The 19,124-nt window shown below is 40.6% G+C and overlaps 1 protein-coding gene and 1 pseudogene across 3 annotated transcripts in view; one reads left to right on the top strand and one right to left on the bottom strand.

The window, feature by feature from the left end:
• The window catches only part of TBC1D5 (TBC1 domain family member 5), a 480,733-nt gene that overhangs the window by 148,414 nt on the left and 313,195 nt on the right, over positions 1 to 19,124 (top strand). The window lies entirely within an intron of this gene.
• On the bottom strand, positions 4,053 to 4,638 carry LOC114006550 (rRNA-processing protein FCF1 homolog pseudogene; annotated as a pseudogene).

Genomic DNA, 19,124 nt, shown 5'->3' with positions numbered 1-19,124 from the left:
GGTGAATGAAAGCTGTAGAAGGTTCACCTTTAAATTGGCATCTTTCTAAGTGCTTTCTAGAACGTAATTATCAGAGACTGCAATGTTCTGTGAAGAGAAGGCTTAGGAGTGAAAGGGGAATTTGTATATATGCTCTCTTAACTCGTTATTTTGAACCAGTAGGTCAAGGTTTTGTGTGTGTGTGTGTGTGTGTGTGTGTGTGTGTTTAATTAGTTTTGTGTAATGTGAGAATTTCCTACCTGGATGGTTTTTATTCATGAATGCTTTTTGGTCTTATATACTTATGTGGTTTTTAACCTTGTCATATATAGGTCTATTTTGTTTATTTAGACCAATTTTTAATTGTCTTCAGAAAGCATTGAAGGCTGAAGACTCTAAGTAATTTATCTTCAATGTGTAGTATTAACTGCTGTGCTGTATATACATGTTATATTTATGTCAGGAAAGGGTTGCAGAGGGGTGCTTTAGAACCACCTTTTCAGCTCTAAATAGCTATTGTGTACATATGGTAAGGTACTGCTGCTTAACAATTAGTAACTGCTTTGATGAAACTAAATTACATGTTTAAGTTCCCATCAGGAAGTCGCTTCACATATCTGTATTAATGTATTCAAGGCTCGAGAAGGAAAGTTAATTTTCCAGCTTAAATATTTAATTCAAGCTTAAAATTTAGTCTGTAATTAGAGCTCCCAAATGGCAGGGACATGGAGTATTTGTCCATTTTAATTAGATTGTTGTTTACCTATTAATTATATATCATATCTTGTCATATAGTTTTGGTGGTAGCAGATGGCGCTAGGAGTTAGGAAGGGTTTGAACAAAATAGGATTCCACATGATTTATTAAGTTGCACTTTATTAGTGAGTGGCCTGCTTTAGTCAGATTCTTCTCCCGAGTAAGTACTGCGAATCGCTTCACTCATTTTGGTAATCATTCTTTTGTGGACTCTCAAGAAATACGAGCATAGAACAGTCTGATATGTGTGACATCTATTTAGAAACAAAATGGCTTAATTTAGGCTTCCTAATTCTTAAAGGGCGTATATAGTATCAAACTGTTTAATTGGTTTAAATCATTTTGCTAGGACTTTGTTAAGGAATCGGAATTTTATTTACTGATAAAAATCTAGACCTAGAGAATTATAAAGTTTCTATCTATCTATCTATTTATAGACAGGGAAGTCATGATGTGTTTTTGCCTAGAAAAACACGTCCACGCCATGACTTTCCCGATGACCTAATATAATTATGATGTAGGATGTGAAATGTAACGGGATGACCATTCAGTTGTTTGTTTCAAATGTTCCTTCTCTGATCTTCAAATTTAACAAAACGTCAAGGATTTTTGCTTGCCAGAATATCTAAGAGCAGTCTCTGGTGTCTGCTATGAAGTTAATCGATAGAATTTCCATGTTTGAAAAGTAAATGTCAATGAAATAGAAAGACCTTCTAATTTTGTTTGTAAAAGATTAATTTTGGGGGGGAGGGATTTACCAACTCAGCTTCTTAAACAACTTTTTACCCATGTATGTATTAATGTCTATACGTACAAAGAGGACAGAAAAATAGGGGAAGGGAAGGGTTTGCAATTTTTAGTCTTTTAGTCATATATAGTTTATTTGAAATTTACTATAACCCTCAATATCAATAACTTTTAAAAGTTTCACTTTTTATAGTTACTGTTCATTAGATCCTAATGTTCTTTTTCTTTCTTTCCCTTTTTTTTTTTTTTTCTTTTTCTGTTCTTTTCTTTTTAGGTTTTTATCATAGGGTGCTTGAACAAAACAGATTCAGGGAAAGTGAGAAGTCAACCCCCGCCCTAGGGGATGGCCACACCACAGTCCCTTGTCCATTCTCTTCTCGCGATTTTAGGCGTACATGCACGTGGCGTGATTTTTCAAGCTTCCAGTTCAGGGCTTGAGCTTCTGTGAGAGTTCAGTGCCTTGACCAGTGTGCCACCTGCTGACTCCAGGGTTCTTGTTTTGAAAGCTATAGTCAGTATTTTATAACAAAAATTAAACAGAAGGCGTTGCCTTGATTACTTTTGAGGTTTGCTTCAGGGACTCCTGCTAACTGTGAGAGCCACGGTCTTCTGTTAACCGGTGTTGGTGAGCAGCTTTGTTTTTGTTAGTCTTCTTTATCTTCTCTTCCTTTTGTATTTTAATTTGTCCCCGGTTACTATTTCAATTTTTAGAAACACATGAAATTTTTCTTTTAATGTCATAAATAATTCTTTATGATAGGGTGGTATTTTAGCATAAGCATATGATTCCATATGTTCACAGCAGATTTTTAGATGTGTAGCGCAGGACCCTAGTTCGAAAGAAATGTTGCTGTAACTGGGTGTATTGAACACTTAACTGTACCTTACACGTGCGACTGAGTCAGGATCTTTATGACCACCTACGTGTGACAGTGTCTTTAGAACTGTTCGATTTGTTACAAAAGAACTAAGTCCCCCTCGGGGCGCACACACACACATAATGGAGGAATCTCACTTGAATGTGTTACTAGTTTCATGTCTTTCTCCATAGATTATAGAGCCCTTAAAAAGTGGTCTCAAATAGTGTGCTATAATATTAGAATAAAGGTAGGAGTCTGTATTATAGTTATAATAGTTAAAGAGAATATTAAAGAAAAATTATATATTTAGGATAAATAAAGTTTTAGTTTGCAAGCTTTAATTTTTAACATGGTACCCTTCCTGAAAATAGGAGGTTTGTATTTTCTTTGGCAAAATTTACAAAATGTAATATGCTGTGATCTCCTGAAAAAAAAAAAGTGAAAAACTAAATTGAAGCATATAAATTTAAAACTAAATCGAAATAGATAAATTTGAAAAGGTATCTTTTATAAAGGAATGACTTGATTTCTTTTTTTTAAGCCTGTTCAATACATGACACATAACTTGTGTTTTGTTGTTTTTATCTAGGGCAATACACAAATCAATATCTAAATAAAAGGCTATGCTGCGATTATTAATAGAAACCGCTTAACTTTTCCAAAGAAAATTAGTACTAATTACTCTTTCTGTAATTATCATGATCTGTCTTTTCTTAAAATAGCAATATGTGAAAAAGATTTAGGAAAATATGATAGTTGATTAATCAGGCCTATGACTTGGTATTGGTTTGAATCAAGTTAATATTATATATTAGCTGCTATTCCGTAAGGACTTTAAATATAGGACTCAAAAATGTTTTTGTTTTTGTATTTTTTCTCTCTCTCTCTTTTTTTTTCCCCAAGAGGTTTTTGCTATAGGGCACGTGCCCTCTCCAGAAAGAGAGAGAGAGAGTCAGAGAGACAGAAAGTAAGAAATCACCCTCCCCCCAGGGGGGATGGCCATGCCACAGTCCCTTCTCCTCCATTCTCCTCTCGGGATCTTGGGCCTGCACGCACATGTACCTGGCATGAGTTTAAGCTGCTGGGTCTAGGAGTCGAACCGTGGTCAACTACGTGGGAGTCCAGTGACATAGCCATTATGCCAACTGCTGGTCCCAGGACTCAAAAACGTTATTAAGTGAACAGCTAATATAATTTTGAGAAGTCTTGTTGAGGTCATGACCATTTAGGAAAGGGCGTAGGACTAAAGCCCTAGTGACCTACAGTCTATTTTCACACAGTCTCTTAAAAACCTGACATGTTCCATAAACTCCAGCTCCTCGTACTAAGGATAATCTTCAGAAAGCCGATGGAAAATGTATTGTGACAAAACTATGTATAGATTTCAGATATTTTTGTATGAAAATGAAATTGAACTTGAATTCCGCTTCTTCATAAACTTTTGAAGTCCTGTTGTAAAAGGTTCCCCAAGAACAGCTCTCAGGGGTAGTAAAGTCCTGGGACATTTACAACTGAATATAGTAATCACTCGAACATTAGAGAATGATTTTGTTTTTTTCAAAACAGCATTGACGAGTAAGTTCATTTAACTACACTCAGCTTATAATACAGCAAATAAATGAACAGAATTATGATTCATTGACACACAGCATATTTAATGAACTAGCAGCAGAGGAATCTACTCCAAGAAAGGCAGAGGGCCTTTGTCCTTTAGGAATTAGAACCCAGGGCTCCATAATCAGCTGGTCTCTGCTCAGTGCCGTAGCTGTGGTTAGAAAGGTACTTGATCGGAACTCCCAAGATTTTCCAGATTCGTCTAGGGTCTCCATCAACTGTGGTCACAATGTATCACTCCTGCTAGTTACTCTCCGTCCCAGGCGGTCATTAGGTTCCTTTGTGTGTGCACGGTTATCCATCAAGTCTTGCATCCTTGGCAATCCTTAGAGCCCCTCGATATTTTTGCCCCGATTTCTCACTTCCCACCGTCACACAGTCAGCTATGTAAGGGATGCACTTGGCATACAGACAGTCCATCATTGGCTCTAAGTCCATGGCTCTAGTGGAAAAGTTGATAAAGTTGCTATCAACCAGGATGTGGAAAGGTGGACCCAGCTCTGTATTACATTGAAAGAATAAGCAGGAAGGGTGTTGGGGGATGTCTCCTTCATTATGCTGAATATTTCCCTTTTTTTTTCTTTTTAGATTTTGATCTATCTTTTTCATTAAGCCTCTGGTCTCTGAGACTAAGCCTTCGCTTCATGGTGGCATACTCCCTTGTTTTCTTTTGTTTGCCCATGTTCATGCCATACTCTTGTTTCAAGGAATGTCATTTTTTAACCAATAAAAAACTAAATCTTGTGTTTCTACTTTATTTTTCTTATTAATATTGATTAACCAAAGGCATGACAAAGCCTATAATGTAAATTGGGTTTTTTTACTTGCCTTTTTTTCTCCCACTTGGAGAAATATCCATTCACATTATTCTTTAGAAAATTATAGGTTTTGGGACCAGCAGTTGGCATAATGGCTATGTCGCTGGACTCCCACGTAGTCAACTGTGGTTTGACTCCCAGACCCGTTGACTTAAACTCACACTGGGCATGTGTGCGTGCGTGGCCAAGATCCTGAGAGAAGAGTGGAGAAGGGATTATGTTCTGTCTCTCTGTCTCTCTCTGTTTTTCTGGCGAGTGCACGCACCCTATAGCAAAAATCTCTCAAGCAAAAAACAAACAAACAAAAACTATAGGTATTGTCACACCATCTAGAGGGACTCAAGAATCAGTCTGCCACTTACTGTCCTCACAGTCTTTAGAGTTTTTGTTTTAGGATTGTAGTAGATGTACCATTTACTTTGAGGAGAATCCATACTGTCTCAATAAAGTGTATTCTCCTGCGGAAATACTGTGCATGATGACTTAATCAAATGGTCAGATGGTATTTAAGCTCTTCAGCAAGTTGCACATTTTCTCTGTCATAATTTCTCTCAGCACCTTAAGTCTGTTACTTTTATTGTTCTTATGGTTCTGTTCAGTTTATAATGTTTCACAGTCCCTGGTACAGCACTCAAAAATACTGAATTTTGAACAGTTTTTAGTATATAGATAACTTTTTTCTTCTTAAGTCATGCGGTCTTATTCATCCTCTGATTGAAAAAATTGGCTTTTATTGGCTACTTGGATTTTTGTAGGTAATGCCAGCCTGTAAATTACCATCTTTGGCTTTCTTTTAAAGTTTGTACTTTTCTCTTACTTGACCTATTGGGTTGGCTAACATCTTCCTAATAATATTGAGTAAATACCATTGGCATTTCATAGTCAAGATCCTCGACTGTTTTTGAATGTTAAGAGAAACCCATTTATGTTTTCCTATTATAAGGCTGTTTGTTTTTGTTTTTCTTCCACACTAGTAAGTGTTCTGTTGAGGAACAGAGGTTTTAGTTTTTAATCTCCTTCGTGTATATACATGTGCGTGTGTGTGTGTGTGTGTGTATGTATGTATATATGTGTGTGTGTATGTGTACATATGTATGTGTGTTTATGTGTATATATATGTGTGTGTGTATGTATGTATATATGTATGTGTGTTTATGTGTATATATGTGTGTATATACATGTGCGTGTGTGTGTGTATGTATGTATATATGTATGTGTGTTTATGTGTATATATGTGTGTATGTATATATATATACACATATACACACACGTCTATTTTGAAAAAGTTATTTATTTAATTTTATTTACCATTATTATTTAATTTGCCATAGGGCCCATGCACTCACTAGAGAGACACAGAGAGAGAAAGAGAGAGGGGGAATGTATGAAAGCAAGCCACCAGGTCCGGGACTCAAACCGCAGTCCAGCGCCTTTAACCACCACACTACCTGCCGGCCCCAGGTTATATATTTGTAATGGTAGGGAATGTGTATCTGTGTGGGAAGCACCCTCCACAGGATCCTGTCACACCGTGACCCCCTTTCCCTAGCTCTTCACTGCCTCAGGGTCCCGCGTGCTCCTTCCCACCCATCCCTGCCCCCTTCCTCCCTCTGTGTGGGGTGGTCCTGCTCTGTGGTCTCTGGTCTTTCATGGCACTTGCAAACACACTGTGCTATAGCAGTTGGGCCTGCTTAGTTCATGTTAAGAATGCATGTCACGTTTATCCAAGGTTTCCCACAGCCAGTGAAAATTCCTATGTTTTTTCTCTTTTAGTTAACTTAGATTTTTGGAAAAATTCCTTCTTGGTTATGGTATATTATAAGATTATTATTCTTAATGCTCTGTCATATTTTAGTGTTAAGGTCATGTTAACAAAATGAATTGGGACAGTTTTTTACTTTTTGTTGTTTTTGATATGGAACAGGTCAAACATTGGAATGCTCGTTTCTGAAAGTTACCTGACATTTCCCCGTGTTATAACCGAGATGAGGAGCCTTTGCTTGGGGGTGGGGACATTATGTTGATAGAAGAAATTCTTTGACTCTATATCTAATGTACCCTAAGATGATTTGTGTATTCAGATTCTTCGTAGGTTACTGAGTTGATTGTGGGAATAATCTACTTTTCATGGAAAGTTATCCATTTCATTATTTTCAATTTTATTTCATTTAAATATTTGATTTCTTTTCATTAAAGAATTATTTTGTTGGGATCAGCAGTTAGCATAATGGCTATGTCGCTGGGTCCCCATGTAGTCTACCACGGTTCAAGTCCTGGACCCGGTGGCTTAAACTCACGCCAGGTGCATGTGTGTGGCGTGCCAAAGATCCCGAGAGGAGAGTGGAGGAGAAGGGATTGTGGTGTGGCCATCCCCCTGGGCGGTGATTTCTCGCTTTCTGTTTCTCTGTCTCTGTCTTTCTGGCGAGCGCACACGCCCTATAGCAGAAACCTCTCCCCCCCCAAAAAAAAAAGAATTATTTTATTTAACTTTATTTATTATTTATTTTTACTTTGGTCAGAGAGGAACAGTGTGTTAGAGAGAGAGGGGAAGTGAAAAAGCAAGCCACCAGGTCTGAGACTCAAACTATGGTCGGCCATGTGGGAGTCCTGTGCACTTAACCAACATACCACCTGCCGGCCCCTAAATCTTCCATTGTATTGTTGTAAAGTCATATTGCATTTTAAAAATCTTAGGTATGGTATTATTCGCTTTCTTGTTGCTAGTAATAATTCTATTTCTTCCCTTTCTATTTGCTCAACTTCTCAGAATTTAGTCTGTTTATTATTTAAACATTTTCTTTCTTTCATGAGCTAGAGACAAAGACAGAGACAGAGGTGGGGGTGGAGGGAGAGAATGAGAAAAGAGAGACAGAATTAACAGCAGCCCCAGCAAGTCCGTAAACTGCGAGCTACCCCCAGTCCCAGCCTGCCTGGAGTATGGGCACATGCCTGGCGTGATCCAGGGAGCTCTCTGGACTCGAACCAGCAGTGCTCCGTGGGTGTACCTCAGAGAGCAGCACAGTTTACCCTTTTGCCATCCATCACCTGGATTTCCTTTAACTTTTACCTAAATGTTGAACTGTGGTTTTTCTTCCTACTGGTGAGCCCTACTTGTTCCCCATGAATGTGTAAAAAGTGTTTGTATGTATATATGATATTTACATGCATGTACTAGTGTTTTTGATTTGCTTTCATTAGTTTTTGACCTAGTTTTGCTATAAAGTAGAACCCAGATATAGAAACCCACTCAAAACAGGTGTATATCCTGGTAAGTTACAAACTGGTCCTTCTTGTGACGATCACTCAGGTCCAGAGTAGAGCTCTGCCAGCCGCAGAGAGGCCTTTGCTCATGCTCCCTCCTCACGCCCGTCTTAGTGCCCTGCCTCTGTGCTCCTCTGCCTGTCACGGGGACTTAGCTGCGTTTCCTTATGTTCCTGTCACCCAAGTGTGCGTCTTTACACACTGTCATTCCGAAGTGTCCATTTCAGAATCTGCATTTCCCTTGAAGTCTTCCATAGCTGAGTTTCCGTCTCCAGCCCTTTCTTCTTTACCAGTGAGCTGCCGAGGAACCTGGGTCGTTCGACCCCAGAGTTTCCTGCACTCTCGTTTTGGTGACTTTCAACTCTGGGTGCAGTTGGGTTGGTTTGGGCTTCCTGGGACAGGACAATAGGGGCCACTACGTCCCGTCATCAGGAGCCACGTTGCTCTCGTTCTAAGTGCTGGCAGCTGTCGGTACTAAGAGCCCAGGCCCGTTGAAGCCCTTATTTCGCTTGGTATACGGTGTTTCTACATAGTTTTCAAACTATGTAGAAATTTCATTTCAAGTTCTGATGAGCTAACAAGGATTTTTTTAGGCATTAAAAAAATTCAGGGGTTCTTTTTAAAAGTATTCATGGTTTCGTCAGGTGGCGAAGTCGGTTAGTTCGCTGGACTCGCACATGGCCACCGGTGGTTTGAGTCCCAGAGCCTGTGGCTTGAAAATCACACTGAGCACGTGTGTGTCCAAGATACCAGAAGGAGAATGAACAGAAAGGATTGTGGTGTGGCCATCACCCCTGGGGGCTGATTTCTCACTCTCCCCCTCATTATCTCTGTCTGTCTCTCTCCAGTGAGCACACATGCCCTAAGGCAAAAAAATTCTAAATTTATACTGTTAGTGAATGAGGATTACACATTTTCTTTTTTATTTTTTTTGGAGGTTTTTTTTTGTTTTGTTTTGTTTTTGCTATAGGGCACATGCGCTCACCAGAAAGACAGAGACAGAGAGAAAGCGAGAAATCTCCCACCAGGGAGGTGACCACGCCACAATTCCTTCTCCTCCATTCTCCTCTCGAGATCTTGGGCACACACGCACACATGCCCAGCGTGAATTTAAGCCACTAGGTCCAGGACTTGAACTGTGGTCAACTGCATGGGAGTTCAGCAACATAGCCAGTCTGAAGTGACTCCATGGTTCAAGTCCCAGACCCGGTGGCTTGATAAATATGCTGGGTGTGTGTGTGGCCAGAGATTCCAAGAGGTGAATGGAGGAGAAGGGATTGTGGTATAGGCACCCACTGTCGGGAGTGATTGCTCACTTTCTGTCTCTTTCCAGCAAACGTACATGTCCAAGAGCAAAACTAAAAATAAATAAATAAATAAATAAGTAAGTAAGTAAGTAAATAAATAAATAAATAAATAAATGGTTAACATTGAGAGTTCACTAGGCCAACAGGGAACATAGAAGTTAAGGTGACTGGATCCCACATGGCCAACTCTGCAGGTCGAACCCCAGACCTGGCAGCTTGAAAATCAAGCCAGGCAGTGTGCAATATGTGCCCCAGATCTCAAGAAGAGTAGAGATTTTTGATGTGGTCACCCCCCTTAGGGGGTGATTTCTCTCTGGGGAGCTGTGTACCATGGTACATATGGCAAACATACACACACACACAAAACACTAACTAAATAAATATATAATTTGCAGTTGAATTTTTCCCTTCTAAAGTCATACTTGTTCACTTTTAAGGCACTGTAAAATAGAATTTTAGCAAAGCTTCCTGAGAAAGTCTGACTCAGTAGCATGTATGTAGGTAGAGAGACAAATTTGTCTTTGTGAGTGTGCAAGTGCTTTACTCTAATCCACAGTTGATAGCTTTTGCATACTTGGAACTTTGTTTTTTAAAAAAATAAAGAATAATTTTACTTAATTATATTCATCATCATTATTTTTTAAATTTGACCCGAGAGAGAGAGAAAGTGAGAAAGCAAGCCACGAACTCCAAGACTTGAACCGTGATCAGCCATGTGGTCGTCTGGCACCTTCTCCACCATGCCACCTGCCCGCCCCCACACTATTGGAATTTCTAATGGTTTGGTAGCGTGTCTGTGCTGAGTCGTCAGGAAGCCAGGGCTGGTTCATTTGTAGGAATCCGAGATGCCTCTATTTTGTTTTGGTATGGGCTGTGTCCTTCTCTCTGTCTGTATCCTTCTTTTCCCAAATTTCTCATAGTCAAGTCCTGACAAATTAGTAGGTGTTAATTTGTAACATTTTGATTTCTTTCATCTTTCACCTTCCAATGGCTGTCACTTTTATGTTCAGATATATAGGGATTGTGGCATGGCCATTCCCCCTTCTGGGGTTATTTCTCTCTTTCTGTCTCTCTGCCTTTCTCTGTCTCTCTGGTGAGCACACACACCCTATAGCAAAAATGTCTCTTAAATTTAAAAAAAAAAAAAAAAAGATAGTACATACCAGAGCCAGTAGTGTGGTGGTTAAGGTGTCTGGATCCCACATGTCTGACTGAGCAATATGAGTCCAAGAGTCCCACTTGAAAAATATGCTGGGCACATGTATGTGCGTGCCCACAATCCAGAGATGGGAATGGAGAAGGGATTGCGGCATGGCCATCCCCCAGTGAATGCTTTCTCAGCTTCTCTTTTTCTCTCTTTCTACCTCTTTTCCTTGTTTTTTTTTACCTTCTGACTGTGTGTGTGTATATACATATATATACATATATATATGTATATACACACACACATTCACACACACACACATACACACACATACATACACACCATACAAACAGACTGTGCCCACTGCAGGCTGGGCGTTGACAGGATTTCAAGGAGGAAGGGGCTGTCGTCGCCTATAGTTGACTCGATCAGTTCTCGTTGGTGGGGGCTTGGAGCGTTGTCAGCCTTTCGCCTCTCTAAGCAATATTGAAATGAGTAAGCTTAGATAGCTCCTTGGTCCCTTACTCGAAATCCATAGGGGTACTACATATGTTTTGGAATTCACAATCTTTTAGATTTTAGAAATGATAATGTGATGCATTTTTCAAAAATTACAGAACACTTCCAGTGGAGGCAGCACCTGGTAAACAAACAAGCTACTGTTTCTGATGGAAAACGTGTGATTATTCACACTGTGGGCTAAATAGAGAATGTAAATAGATAGCTTCCTGTCAGTGAAGTCACATGCCGTCGCCAAATGACTGTGTCAAAGGTAGGGGGTTGGGATTTTGGAGGTGGTGGATACACACACACACACACACACACACACACATACTGATATATTTTTGGAAAAATTTCTTCTGTGGCCTTTCTGTATCAGAAAATATGTGTGTCGTTCTGTTACATTTTGCCAAATTCTCCTTCCTGGTGTTGGATCACGTTCTGCTCTCACCACAGCGTGGGGAGGGAAAGCCGGTCTTTCCCAGTCTTACGACAAGCGTGTGTTGCCAGATTTCTGGGTTTCTGCCAGCGTGGTAAGTGAGAAATCGGATCCGACTGCAGTTTTACGAGGGATGTTTCTAAAGGCAAGAATGGCAGTTCGCAGGGCTTTGGCGAAGGCCCTTTTGTACTGGCTGATAGGGCTGCACAGTGACTATAAAGGATTCCTGAAAAAGAGGAGGGAGAGGACGGTGCCACTCCCTCCCCTTTCTTACCTGCCTCTCCGTTCCCTCAGACATGCTCGTGTGTGTGCTCCGTCTGTTAATCCGATACAGAGTGCACACCCACCAGATCATCGGTTTCGTATTTGGCACTGAATTTATGGAACGAATGCTTGTTTCCTGTCTCCCAGTTAGGCGTCTAGGCTGGAATATTAGAAAACAGAACATGGATAAATGCCAAGATCCCATGGGAACCGTTGGGGCCCACCACTTTCTCAGGAATTTTGGAATTGTCCTAAAACTCATCTCTGCCTTTGGGCTTCTTTTAGGTTGTCAGAAAAGTCATGATGCATTGTTGCATAGAAAAAATACACCATGGCCGTCCAACTACCCGATACGTTAGCCATGTCTTCTCACTGGAGTAAGAAACCTTCTAGAATCCCATGACAGCTTCTTTTGTTGTCAGTCAGCTGTCGGTGTAAGTATCGACGCCCTCTTCAGGTACCTGAATGCCCGGTCTGAAGCTGTCCCGAGTCTCTCTCCATCCCATCAGCTCTTTAATTCCCGCCGTGGCCCTTGGAACCACCTGGGGTTTGCGTGTGTGCTCACTGCGCGTCTCCCACTGCTGGCATCTGAGCTCCACTCATTCAGGGCACCATGTGTCAGAGCCTAGGACAGCACCAGGCACACGCAGCCGTTTTAGTACCTTCTCCCGGAATGAATGTCTTTCCTGCTTGGTCTTCCTAGAATGTCCTTCCTCCCAGCTTTTCCTTGTCTAGCTTGGAAACCCCCATCCATCCTTCAATAGATCGTTTGATTTAGGAAGGAAGATGATAAGTATAATTTGATTTTATTCAGAAACTGTGATCATTATTTTGATTCACTTTTGAGACATTCTGCAAATTCTTGACTCGAATGATCATTTTGAAGCTTCGTTGTGTTTTTAAAGATCTCTATCAGGAGGTAGTTTTGCCATCTTACCTCCTTTGCTTTAAAAAGTTGGCTTCTTGGAGCTAGCGGGTGGCATGGAGGTTAAAGTGCTAGATCCCACGTGGCTGTGGTCAGGTCTCAGACTCAGTGGCTTCGAAATTATGCTGGTCATGTACGCGTGCCCAAAATCCCAAGAGAAGGGATTTTGGCATGGCCAATCTCCCCCACAGAAGCTGATTTCTCATTTTGCCTCTATCTGTCTCTCTGTGGCGAGCACACACCCCCTAGAGCAGAAACTAAAAAACAAACAAAAATTTATGCTTCTGTGATTGTATTATTGTGCCCCCTCTCCTAACATCGTAGGTTCTTGGATTAATCATTTGGAAGGATTGCCGTCCCCCGTACTGAGATTTTAGTTGTGGGTGGTATTTTTCACAGTAGAGACACTGCAAGGGGAGAAAAGTTACAAATGTGTATTGTACAGAAACAGCTTTCTGTGTCACTGCTCAGGTGCTGTGGATGGTGAAGATGTTATCCACACTCACCATATGTGCTCGGAAATAAAAGGGAGAAGGGCAAGAGTTGAAGGAATCAGAAAAACCTCCTCTCTGAATTTCTTCTTGTTGTAAGTTTAAATTAGACATTATGCCTCATTTTAATACGCAGTTATTTTTCGTGTTTATATGTTTTATGTTTTGATCACTGTTCAGTATTTAAACTCCTTCAAATGTGCAAAGATTAAATGTTTAATAAAAATTGCTTGTTGTTTTCAACATCTGTGTTCGGAGAACAATGGCCCGCTGGAGTGCAGAAAGCTTGTAAAGTTTTCAAATGTATTGAGAATGACAGAAAGTTCAGTGAAGACTTTGCTTCCCTCATTACAGAACTACTTCTGTGGCTGCGATTACACTAAGAGCATCTTTAATTGCTTTAAAATCTGAATGCATGATAAGAATGGATTAATTTGATTTTTCTCTTACTACAAGTAGCAGATGGTTTATGTCTCAGGAATGCTCATGTTGTAAAATGAGATCCCCAGCTCTTCCGTGATTGGTCACTGTTAATGAAGCATGCTGTGCTGATTATTGATTTAGAAAATGAGGATGACATGAGTATTGTGTGTGTTGCTGTAATAAATTAAAGAGGAGTATTTTAATAGCCAGCAGACATACACCTTAAATAACATGAAATATTTGATTTTCTATTCAGGTGGTCTCTGCCCTGTCAAACTAATTTTATTGTTTATTAAAAAGATATACTTTTATAGTTTCAGCTAACAAGCAGATGGTCGGCTTTACTTATTTCTGTTTTGTATTGCTGTATGACCGATCAGATGCATGATAGGAACCCAAATGAGCTTGTTGTCTGCAAAGCAATGGTGTAGCCACGGGAGGGAATCTTTTGCTGTGCGCGCACACGTGTGTGTGTGTGTGTGTGTGTGTGTGTGGCGTGCGAGCTTGTACACTCCCGGCACATTGCTACTCTACTGTCTGTTGAATGTTTGATCCCCATTTGTGTTTTGAACCGCAGCTATATACTGAAAGTTCTTTTTAATCATGTTCATTGTCTTCTCTTTTCAAATAAGTTTTTAAATGATAGGTGTCATAAGAAACTAATCGGGATGCTGTGTTTGTTGGTTTTAGACAACTTCCCGCTAACACGGACGTGAATTTATAGCCGAGCTGTATTGTAGGCACAGGGTAAGAGAATAAGGACCGGTTGCTGATATTTTTACTTAAAACTTCCCAGGCATTTTGGTCTTTGGTGAGGTCCATAGCTATATAAGTACTGGAAGGCAAAATGCTGCTTGTGACTCACAGTGAGTGGACTGCCTTAACACTACATGCATTACTTCTATTGGATTATGATTTGGGGGAGTATTTTATGACTTTTTTTTTTCGAAACACATTTTTCATTGTGGCCATGATGTAAGCATTACAGACGAATGTGCTTCTTGCTCTGACTGCGGATAAGGCTGTAGAAGATGACATTCCGAGGTCTTTTTAACTTTGTAGATGAACCTTGCATTTTCCATTTTAAATATCCTTTGAAATCTGTTTACTTTTGTAAGTGGGGTTCGGTCTGGTGAACGTTGCAGTTTTAGTCGCTGGGTGCTATTGCAGTGATTCAGAGAACCCAGGAGGAGGCGGTAGTTACAGGGCCCTAAAGAAAAGTCCTGCTGCAGATGGAAACCCGCGGGGGGTCGGGTAAGTTAGTATCCATCGGTGGCCAGCTCCAACCTGACTCCTCGCAAGTTAAAATATACTCACAGTAGTAGATATTCCCCTAATACGTGCTGTGGTGACAACTCCAGGGCACATAGAAAGGGAGAGACTAAGAGATTTAAGAGGTTCGTTTGATACTAGTGTGTCAGTTACCCATATAGATCAGATACTGGTCTGGATAGTCCTTACGAGGTCGCCTCTCAGGTAGTTTGGGAAACACCAGTAGAGGTTGGCAAGAAAAACTGAATGGGTTAATCGTATGTTTTATGGGACAGCCTATTTTGAAAAATGATACTGAAAACCATTTTCATTATTAAACATAACTTTTATGGGAGACTGAAGATACAACTTGTTGAATATCTGTTGTATGGTTATTTTCTTTCATAATTTGTGAAAGAATTCTTTTATGAGCTCACTTCCCTTATGAATTAGGTATTAAGGTCTGTATTTTGACTCATTTATTAGTTGTGGGGGAGCCCATTAAAATGAACTAAGACTAATTCTGAGGTGCCTGTGCTTTGTTTTATGACTGGTAGCCGTGTGGGTCATTGAACGGAACACACAGCAATGCATACATGTTTTCTACCTTCAGATAGTTCAAACCAGATGTGGGAGATAAATTTCCACTTAAAAAGAATAATAATAACCACGTTCTCTGGTTTAAAATTAATAACCAAAATTATTGAGCACCTCTCACCCAGAAATCTCAGGTCAGGAATGCTCCAAAGCTCTGATCGTTATGAGCACTGGCGTGAGGCCACATGTGGAAAAGCCCCCTGAACTCGCGTGGCAGGCTACAGTCCAAATGCTGTATGACAGCAGTACTGTGTGAAAGGTGTCCAGGCTGAGCGTGTAAGGTTGCAGGAGACATAGATGAATTGCACGTTTAGGCGCGGGGCCCATCCCCAAATGTGTCATTGTATATGCAGAAATATGCCGGAATCTGAAAGTGTCTGAAACCTTCCTGGGCCTACACATTCTGGACAGAGATTACTAAACCTGTACTGTTTAAAATAATTTTCAGTACAATGGTTGAAAAGCATTTGGAGAGTTTTATTAGCTTTACTCAAGAAATGCAGTGAGCTGAGAAATTATTTTAAATGTGCATTTTGTAGCTTATCGAACACATACTCTTTATCACATCAGCCCAAATCAGTGATCAGTGTTTTTAAGTGTAAATTATTTAGAGATTATTTTTTATGTTCAGATCTTTAATCATAAAGTGACTCTGTTTAAAGTTAAAATTATAGCAACATTTTCTTTTCTTTGCTCTGGTTATTTTAATACATTTCTTCCCTCAATAGTAACTACAAAGAGCCTAGAAATATTCTTATGAAAAGCAAGTCTTTAAGGCAAGTGTTGTTTTGCACGTAATGATCGACAATATATTATTAACATTTCTGTTAATGTATCTGCTGAATGGAAGAGGAACACTCTTTTTCTTTTCTTCCTTGTGGTTTTTCTTTTCAAAGGATCTTGAGATAAAAGCACTGTAGGGTAACTTGCTGAAAACTTTGGAAGTGTTTCTGAAAGAGAAGTGATTGCTTCCAGACACACTTGTTTTCTACCGCTGTGAGAAATTCTTTTTTTTTTAAAGAATTATTTTATTGAACTTTATTTAATTTATTTTAATTTGACCAGAGAGGGACAGAGAGAGAGAGAGAGAGAGAGAGAGAGAGAGAGAAAGTGAGAAAGCAAGCCACCAGGTCCAGGACTCGAACCAAGGTCAGCCATGTGGGAGTCCAGCGCCCTTAACCACCATGTCAGCTGCTGGCCCTACGCTTTGAGAAATTCTAACACTGTACGTCGAAGTACATTTTATACAGAGTTCTAGAACTAGATATTTTAAATCTCAGCCAATTTTTAATGTTTTTTTTTGTTGTTGTTTCATAAAGTGTAAAAGAAAGAAAAATGTGACAAAATTGCAAACTTATCAGCTGCATTTCTCACATCTTTTCTTCCAAGCAGAGTAAGAAGAAGAACCAGGGTTTCAGAGGCATCTCATCGCACTTATTGTAATAAGCAGCTATGGAGTTACATCATGAAATCAGTTATCCTCATGTGCAGTGTGATCAGGTTGTTACTATGGTAACATTTCCATTTGTGAATTTTTGTGTAGTTAAAATTTGTAGTCATCACATCATCCTATCATTGGCTTTGGATTTTTCATCCCAATAAATCACCTTGCTACCTGTGTGCGATTAAGTGGCACCAGACACCTCACTTAAGTTCTACCCGCGCACTCTAGACTAGGGGATCAAAAATAGGAAAATGAGAGAAATGGCAGCATTTTGCTAAATTACATTTTAAGACCAGCCTGATGTTGCTGGTAAAAATTTTAAATGGTTCTTAAGAGGAGTAAGAGCATTGCCAGTTATTCTCAGAGATGCTTTAATGATTCCAAGTCTGCGATGGTGAAACGGGTTAGGTGGGGTAGCAGGAGGAGGCAGGGAGGGCTCTCATTTGTCAGCTAAATGGGTGATAAGTAATCAGGACGGAAGTAATGACCCTTCTGAGACTGCAGAGGTTCCTTCCGATGGTGCTCCCTTTTCATTTTCACCTTATTAAGTGTTTAAAAGTTGTCGTTTTGGATACTGGGAAGCCGGCCTGCTTATTTCATTTCTACTTATAAAATCAGACTCTAGTATTTTAGGTTAACTCGAATTAAAATAGCCTACCACGTTCCCTTGTATCAATTACTGTATTCTAGTAAAGATTCCCACTGTTTTTGTTTTGTTTTGCTTCCTAAAGCCCCCTGCTGCTGTTGATTACACCTAGATGTGCCACTGATTGGAACTGCTAAAAGGCAGAGGTACTGTCAGGGCTGCTGAATCAGTTAACTGGAGGGCTAGGGAGAGATGCTCTCTCTGGGACCGAGCAGACACTGTGACACTAGGATATGATGTATCAAGAGGCCGAGGAATATTCTTCTGCACTTTAATAGCATTGGAAGGTGTGAAAATAATTGAACTCATACAGTGGTACAGGAACACCGGCTGCCTGACTGGAGCCCCCAAACCACGGAACTGCACCAGGGCGAGAGAAAAGGGCGGGGGGACAGCCTGGAGAAGATTCGGTGCTAATAATTACTGGGCTCTAGCAGGTGAATACCGTTTTTCCTAAAGATGAACGAAGCGGATGACTATGTTATGCAGAAGTGGAGAGATTTGATGCTAAAACAGCAAGAAATTAAAAGTTAAACTTGCACTTGGAATCGAAGCCACGTTTGTATGCCCATTGGGCGGTGTGAAATGAATTTGTGTGAAATACAAGCTCCTCATGAGTGGTTTACATATTGTTTTGAAATCTTTTGATCGGAGTTCCACCACAGCCAAGGGGGTTTTATGAGGCACTCAGGGTCAAGAATAGCTATCAAGCTGTCCTCTCCCTTCTTTTTTTTTTTTTTTTTTAAACTCTTTTTTTTGGGAGAGGTTTTTGCTGTAGGGCGCATGCGCTCGCCAGACAGGCAGAGAGAGACAGTGAGACAGAAAGCGAGAAATCACCCCCCGGGGGGATGGCCATGCCACAATCTCTTCTCCTCCATTCTCCTCTCGGGATCTTGGGCACGCACGCACACACGCCCAGCGTGAGTTTAAGCCACCTGGTCCAGGACTCGAACCGCGGTCGACTACGTGGGAGTCCAGCGACATAGCCATTACACTAACTGCTGGTCCCTCCTCTCCCTTCTTCAAACTTTGGAGTAAGCAGTCTTGCAGTGCTTGGTGAGGGGTGTCTGAGGGGTGTTATGCTACACTTGCATGTGTTTAGAGATTCTTCCTGATACTGCTCTTTCTGCCCTTAGAAATAACAGCTTGTTCTTTTAAAGACATTTCAGTTTGCTAGGTATGTCATTGGTTTAAGTCATTTGTTTGAAGTTATGTTCTTGAATTGAGAAATGTTTTGAATTGGGAGAAAGCTGGTATTATTTCCAAATATGTACTGAATCCTGTGGAAGGGAAATTGCATGGCAGTTGCTGCAGAGGGGTGCCGTCAGCAATGAACAGGATAGCTTGAAGAGCGAGGGCTCAGTTAGGAAGTCTGTGCTGGGGGCCAGGCTTACGCTCAGTGACTAGGAGAGATGGTGCCACAGGGCTGGCCACACCGTGTGAATCCTGGCACCAGAGGCCTGGAGGACAAGCCGGGTAATTGTGCCTGAGCTCCCGACAGGATGGAGAAATGGCAGAGAAGGGATTGTGGTATTACCGTGACCCCTGGAGGGTGCTTTCTCACTCCCTCCGTTTCTTTCCTCCTCTCTCTGTCTTGGCAAGCACACGTGCCCTCTGTCATTAAATACACACACACACACACACACACACACACACA

Source organism: Tupaia chinensis, unplaced genomic scaffold (genome assembly GCF_000334495.1).
Source record: "Tupaia chinensis unplaced genomic scaffold, TupChi_1.0 Scaffold148822_2, whole genome shotgun sequence".
NCBI lineage: Eukaryota > Metazoa > Chordata > Mammalia > Scandentia > Tupaiidae > Tupaia > Tupaia belangeri.
Note: the sequence above shows the minus strand (reverse complement) of the source record. Positions and strands in the feature narration are given on the sequence as shown.